Source organism: Seriola lalandi, unplaced genomic scaffold (assembly GCF_002814215.2).
Source record: "Seriola lalandi dorsalis isolate HSWRI2012SDOR001 ecotype SW California unplaced genomic scaffold, Sedor1 jcf7180002054548, whole genome shotgun sequence".
NCBI lineage: Eukaryota > Metazoa > Chordata > Actinopteri > Carangiformes > Carangidae > Seriola > Seriola lalandi.
In genome coordinates this window covers 620,314-627,204 of record NW_019525101.1, presented here as the reverse complement: position 1 = coordinate 627,204, position 6,891 = coordinate 620,314, and positions in this window count along the sequence as shown.

Genomic DNA, 6,891 nt, shown 5'->3' with positions numbered 1-6,891 from the left:
CACAATGGTCTTATGCATCAGTGCATCAGTGATGTCAATATTTTTCTGCATAATGAGTACTTTTGCATTGATACTTTACATATACTTCTATAATATTTACCTACTTTTGAGTAATATTTTCAATGCAGGACTTCAAGTACGGAGTATTTCCACAGTGTGGTACTGCTACTTTTACTGTTACATAATGTTAGGTATGTGACACAAAGCTAAGTGTAAAGTGTAAAGTAGACAAGATAATATGAAATATTCAACATACCTAACCTAACATTGGCCAAAATCATGTTCAATGATGATCTAAGCTGGCGAGATTTTCACAGAAATAATACCTCAAATTACATCTGATTTGACACTCATTTGAAACTGCGTTAATACTACCAACCATGAAATACATTGCTCCATGTTTGCATAAATAAATATAACGACGTCAAATGCTGCCTTCAAATGCGGTTGTGTTTACCATGTTGAGGGGTTCATATGAAACATCTTGTCCCTGCCATTATGCCTTTGCATTTCCGGTATTAAGTTAACTGCCTGCTAGATTGCTAAACTGTTAGCCTCTGTTAGTCTTTCGGTGGACGCCAAGCACACAGTGCTCACAAGCTCATGAGTTTAATTTGTAGCCAGCAATACTAAAATTTAATGGTTATATTTAACGTCAGGGTGTAAGGATTTCAGGACCCAAATGCAGGAAATCACCAAGGCTATTTGGTGCAACGAAGGTGCAAAGCAAGCCAACCCTAACTCAGAACAACCAAACAGTAAAACAGGAAACACCTGGAGAACTGAACAGGTGAAACACATGAGGGCGGGGCAGACAATCACAGAGGCGCGGGAAAAAAAAAGTACTTTCAAAATAAAACAGGAAATAAGAGCTCAAAGAGTCGCTTAAGGGGCAGATCGTGACAGCATTATTACTGTGCGATACCACTGATCCTCCTCTCCGATCCGATACCAAGTAATACCCAGGCTGGTATCGAGGATACCGATACTTACAACGTACAAAAGCTTAATATGTTCAGAGAAGGGAAATAACAAGTATGCTATAACCATTTGGTTCATATGACTATGACAGGCAGAGGGAGTAGTAGTTTCTATCAACCAGTATTATTTAGACTAGATCCCGGTGATAGCGTTGTTACTTTCTACTGTGTCCCTCGATCCTAGAACAGAAACGTTTAGAATCAGAAGTATCGATCCGCACAGCGACAGCATTTGCCGTCCTAAAGTAACTTGGGAGTTAAGCTACAGTAACTGTTGATGATTTTAACATTTCTAAAGGATTTATTTGCCAAAACTTTTTTAAGGTTATTACAGTACAAGCCAATTTAGTAAATCACTGGTTTTAAACTAATATTACTAACAACTTAGGAAGGATACTGTAATGGATTTATGGTAACGTTTATTCCAAATAATCTCATAAAACATCAAATTATCAAAATGCTAAGCTAGCCCAGCCTTAGACTTTTATTCAGATGACAGCATGTGAGCTACACATGCAAAATGTGTCTTCAAACCAATTTACAATTCAGCATACATGAATAACATTTCTGAAAAAAAATAGGGGGTTTAAATGGAATAGCTTCTTCTTGAAAATCATCTGGAAGTCAATAATAAACCTGACACAACTAACTGAACAAACAAAAATAACAGACTTGGAACATAGTCCTTAATTTTTCCTGTTAGTACCAAACTACTAAATAATTAGGAAATAGCAGGTCTGTATAATAAATGAAATTTACAAATAGTTGGTGGAATATAATCCTTATATTGAAGTTGAAAGAAAACTGAAACAGTCTTCTTATTGTGAGATGAAATGAACCACTGACCAGAAGGAGAGTTCACATTTCTGTCAGCCAGCAAATGAGTCATCTCAGAGGGCTTATGTTGTGTGATAGCACATACTGTTAGCCATTTTGGAGAAGCCGTCACATTTGTAGTCCATACACAAATGCAGCCGTGGACGCTGGAACAGTTGATCCTGTATCAACCCTGGTCCCAGTGGGTTAGTGAACACAGATCCTATTAAATAGTGTAGCTGCTGCTTTCAGTAGAGGAGGGGGAAAATGGTGAAAACACACATGCACTAACCTCCATCTGCTATGGTCAGGTTTGGCACAGAGTCAGCAAGTCTCTCCAAATGGCAGAGCTTACTTTGTGTGTGTTAATGTACACGACTGCAGAAGAAATTGAGAGAGAAAAAGAGAGACAGAAGGAGATGGATGGAGCAGCGAGGGAAGTCGGCCGGGGGGAAAAAAAGAGAGAGAAGAAGGAGCGAGAACAGCCATCCGCAACAAATGTGGTGCAAGGCTTTCGTATCGGGGTGACAGGTGCATTATCATAGGTTAATGAGAAGACTAGGGCTGACTGTAGCTGCAATCGGGGGAGTGCTGTCTTCACTACCACCTCCATCAATCAGATCCGACATAAACTCCTACTCAAGCACCAAGCACAACCACAAACACACATAGGTATATACAGTATACCAACACATACAGCCACACATACAAATGCCTTCAAGTATTCATTGCTGAGCTAGCAGATTATAGCTTGTGGGGTACAGTGATACAACAATATTGTGGCCTCAGTTTTGCACAAAAGATTACAGTGTGATTATGAGGTATTTATGGGCACAATGAAAGATAATTAGCACCTCAAGCACAGCCCTCAGTTGTGATCATAAAAAGATGTTAACTACGGCTGGTAGTCTGTGATCTCCGTAGAAAAAGAAAGTGGTGGTAAAAGATTATTTATTTAAAAGCCCTGAAAACATTTGTTCCCAATCAGTTTCTTATTAACAGCTACTGGGTCAGACACAAATACTCTACTTCAATCAAACAAATTCTTTTTTTGCATATGATATTAATGTTTTTGTGTCTTCTCACTGGTTTAGTTGCTAATTCAGCAGATGCTCCTGGTTTTGGAAGTAAAAGTCCCATTACTTTTTCTCACTTTACATGACTCACAGTTGAAGCACTTCTATAACTCAAGCTCAATAACAGCATTACAAAATATCAGGTCCTGTGATAAAAAAGACGGTGAACAAGAGTTATCTATCTATCTATCTATCTATCTATCTATCTATCTATCTATCTATCTATCTATCTATCTATCTATCTATCTATTTATCTATCTATCAATGCAAGCAACAAAACACACTCAATTACATCACCTGCTGACATGTTCAGTGGCAAACATGCTAAAAACATGCTAGCTATCAGCAAGCAACATACATTGCAATATTAATATCGTTTACACCATAGTTTTGAGAAACCAAGTTGGAGAAAATGCTCACAATAGCATCTCAATTGGAATTGCAAGTTGGAGATGTTGGGAATTTCTCCCACTTGGTGAAAATAACTACAAAAAGTGTCAAAAAAACTGTAGAATGGACGCAAAGCAAGCACCAATACTGACACTCATACAATCAATTCAGTTTTGGCATTTAAAAAAACTCCAATTATGTATCTGCAAAAGTATATAATGTAGGCCATTTAAATGATTTGATTACAAGGCTAATAGTGGGTAATAATACACTCCTGTGCAACGTAAGGTTTTCCTGTTCCGCCCATTCTGCAGATATTTTGCATGAATGCAGCATAAAACCTTTACCTACAAAAATGCTAGCTACCAGCAACCAGCAACCAGCTGAATTCTTTAAGCGAACTAGCATTTTGTGTCACGCTAATGACACAAAGTGCAAAACTTAGCCTTAATTAACAGCTGTGTAAACAGCATTTTAATGTTGTAGCTCCTCAAAGGGAATCTGATTTTAACTACCTTATACTGTTGGTAGTTTAATCTGCAACATGGATTGTATTTATAAACTGATCAGATGTAGTTTGACATATTAATTTCATAATGCTGCCAGATAAATGTAATGTGAAATCAACAATTAGACATAGGTAAAGTCCCTCTGAAATGTAGTAGTATATAACAACATCAAATGGAAAAACTCAACCGAGGAACAATTTCCTTAATATTGTACTGTAAGTACAGTACCTGGACAAATGTACTTTCTACCACTGAAAACAAGTCTTTGCAGTCTTCTGTAGTGTTTTGTGAAATATGTAAGTGGCACTCAGTTATAGTTGCTTTCTCTGTCAGTCTTTATCTCCATCTCCATATTCCTTTCTCTCCCTCGCCTCCATCTCAGTGGACTGGGGTGGAAACTGTGTGTTTTCACATCCTCATATTGCTGATGTTCACCAGTGTTTGGTAAGGCAGTGGAGCTGTGCCAGAGTGATTTCAGAGGTCTTTATTCTCCGCAGGCCAAAGAGGCCACATGAAGAGGAGAGCTTGCCCTTATCAAACTGGATTAGCCCGCAAGAGGAAAGAGAGGGAGGTATAAAGAGGAATAGCGAAAGGAAGGTGGCTCTGAGTGTGAGTCAGTGTATCATTCTTCTCAGGTGCTGGAACCTACAAGCCGCTGGGCAGGAAATGAGGCGGAGGACACCCACTGACCTGCAGCCACTTGCCGCCTCTCAGCCTATCACAGAAACAATTTAAACAGCTAATGGAACTAGGCTGATCCTCTTTCCATCTCATACGGGGGCACTGTGACTCATACTTCTCATTTCTGATTAGAGCTCCCCAGGCTTTAAAGTAATCTGCACCAGACAGGGGATCGGCCCAGCTAGTTATGTTATTATACATATCTATCAGACGGATATGTGAAACAGACTGAGTGCACACTGTTTGTTTATATATGATCCCTTAGAGAGATTAAAAACAGGAAAGCCAGCGCAGGAGGAAGGGACAAGGCAGGGGGGTCAATGTGCAGGTGGAGGTGGGGTCCATCGTGGGGGTGACTGAGGGGCATGTGGGGGTGTCATCTGACCATGACACAATGTGAAGAGGATGCTGAGGGGAAGAGCACAGCAGGCAGAGGGGGCAGCTGCAGAGAGCCCCTCGCCATCAACTGTGTTGGATGAGCACCACTGGAGCGGAGAGCTGACTAAAAACACACATTGATAGGGAGACAAATGGCAACACAGAACAAACATCCTGGTAAACATACATCTCATTTGCATGAGCTCAGTGCAGTAACGTGAACTGCATGTATCCTCAATATTGACAAAAGTTTTACCTGCCTATCACACATTCTCAAGAGACATGTTTCTTAGATACACATATTCTTTTAAATCACTCCAGGTTACTCAGTGCTTACGGAGCACATGGACCTGACATCTTCATTATTCATCCTTTTATTTCATTCGGTCTCAGTGGGATCATCATCTGTCCCGATTCCTTTGCCCTGGACTCACTGACTGACAGCTTTGTGGAAAAAACAGAAGAAGCTTTCCTTCCTCATTTTGTTTGTCGTGGACAATGTGTGTGTGTGTGTGTGTGTGTGTGTGTGTGTGTGTGTGTTTTGATGAGTTCAGCAGCAGCAGCAGCAGCAGCAGCACATTATCCTGGCTATAGGCCCTTTAAGTTTTCCATAGCCTGCATACAAAGAAAAAAATCTACTCATGTGCACTAGAATTGCAACAATTTTCTTTTTATTAAGTAATCTTGTTATTTGCTTTTTGAGTAATCCCTTAATGGTGCATCTAATTATTATTTTCATTTTCAATTAATCTGCTAATTGTTAACTCAATTAATTGTTTTATTTATAAAATGTAAAGAAATTGTGAAAAATGACCATAACAATATCTTAGAGTCCAAACTGACGTCTTCAAATGTCTTGTTTTGACCAACCAACAGTTCAACACCCAAACATTTTCACAAAGAAAAGCATCAAATCCTCACATTTGTGAAATATAGAAAGAGCTTCTCAATGAGGGGGGGATGTTCGGCATTTCTGAATAAAAAAAACAGTAAACCAATTGTTCCATTATCGAATTAGTTGCCCAATAATTATATTTATTAAATAACTTGATGAATTGAGTAATTGTTGCAACTCTTTAATCCATTCAAAATTTTTTTCATGCTGACATACAAGAATGATGAGCAGCAGAGGTCCCTGCCAGACTCCAACCATGGACGTTACAGTTTACGCGGCATGGGCTGTAACCATTCAACTACAAAGGCACCACATTGTTGTATATGTTTTGTTTTGATCACTTGACTATGATGTCAACAGGATGTAATCAGTTTTGTATCTGTATAAACCTTATCCTTTGGTCATGTCGGCTATTTGCCTGATGACGGTACAGTAGAGTTGAAATGTTGCCTTTTTTCAGTCCAATAAAGTTCTGGGAGCTCTAATCCAGTGTGAGGAAACTCTCCCCTCATGTAGCCTACAGCTGTTATTCTTAAATTCAATATCGCATTTTAAATGAGAAATTGATGTTTGGCCCTTGCAGCAGTCGGCATGGACAGAGCTCCCTGATGAGCTGTGGCTCTGTTCAGTTACTTAAAAACAGTCTCCTGAGCGAACACTAAACTGTACTCATTATACTGAGGTTAAGTGTCTTAGACAATAGTGGATTAGAGCAGCAAGGTCCGTGCTATGATTGTGTTGTTCTGCTTCAGAGCAGTGTTGGTCTGGGTAGATGAGGTACTAGCTTCTGGCATGATATGACATCATGAGGCTCCCTTTCCTTGATAAGAGTCATTGCACTTAAATCTTCCGAGAAGAGCCCTTTATTTATTGCAGAGGAGAAATCCTGTTATCGCAGTGAAATGAATGGATGTGGAGCTCTTTGTTCTGTTCAGCCACAAGGTAGTCTGACTAAATTAACAAGAAAATACAAAGACTAAATTAGGGAGTAATCGAAAAAATGAATTAGCTTAGAGGTGTAGAACTAGGAGGGCAGTGAAATAACTTATTTCTTAAGAATCTGCATAAAGCTCATAATTAAACCTGCAGTTTTTATAAATAAGGTTTAGCATCTTTAATTTCACACTAAAAGCACCATAACCTACTCATTTTGCTTATGTTACCCA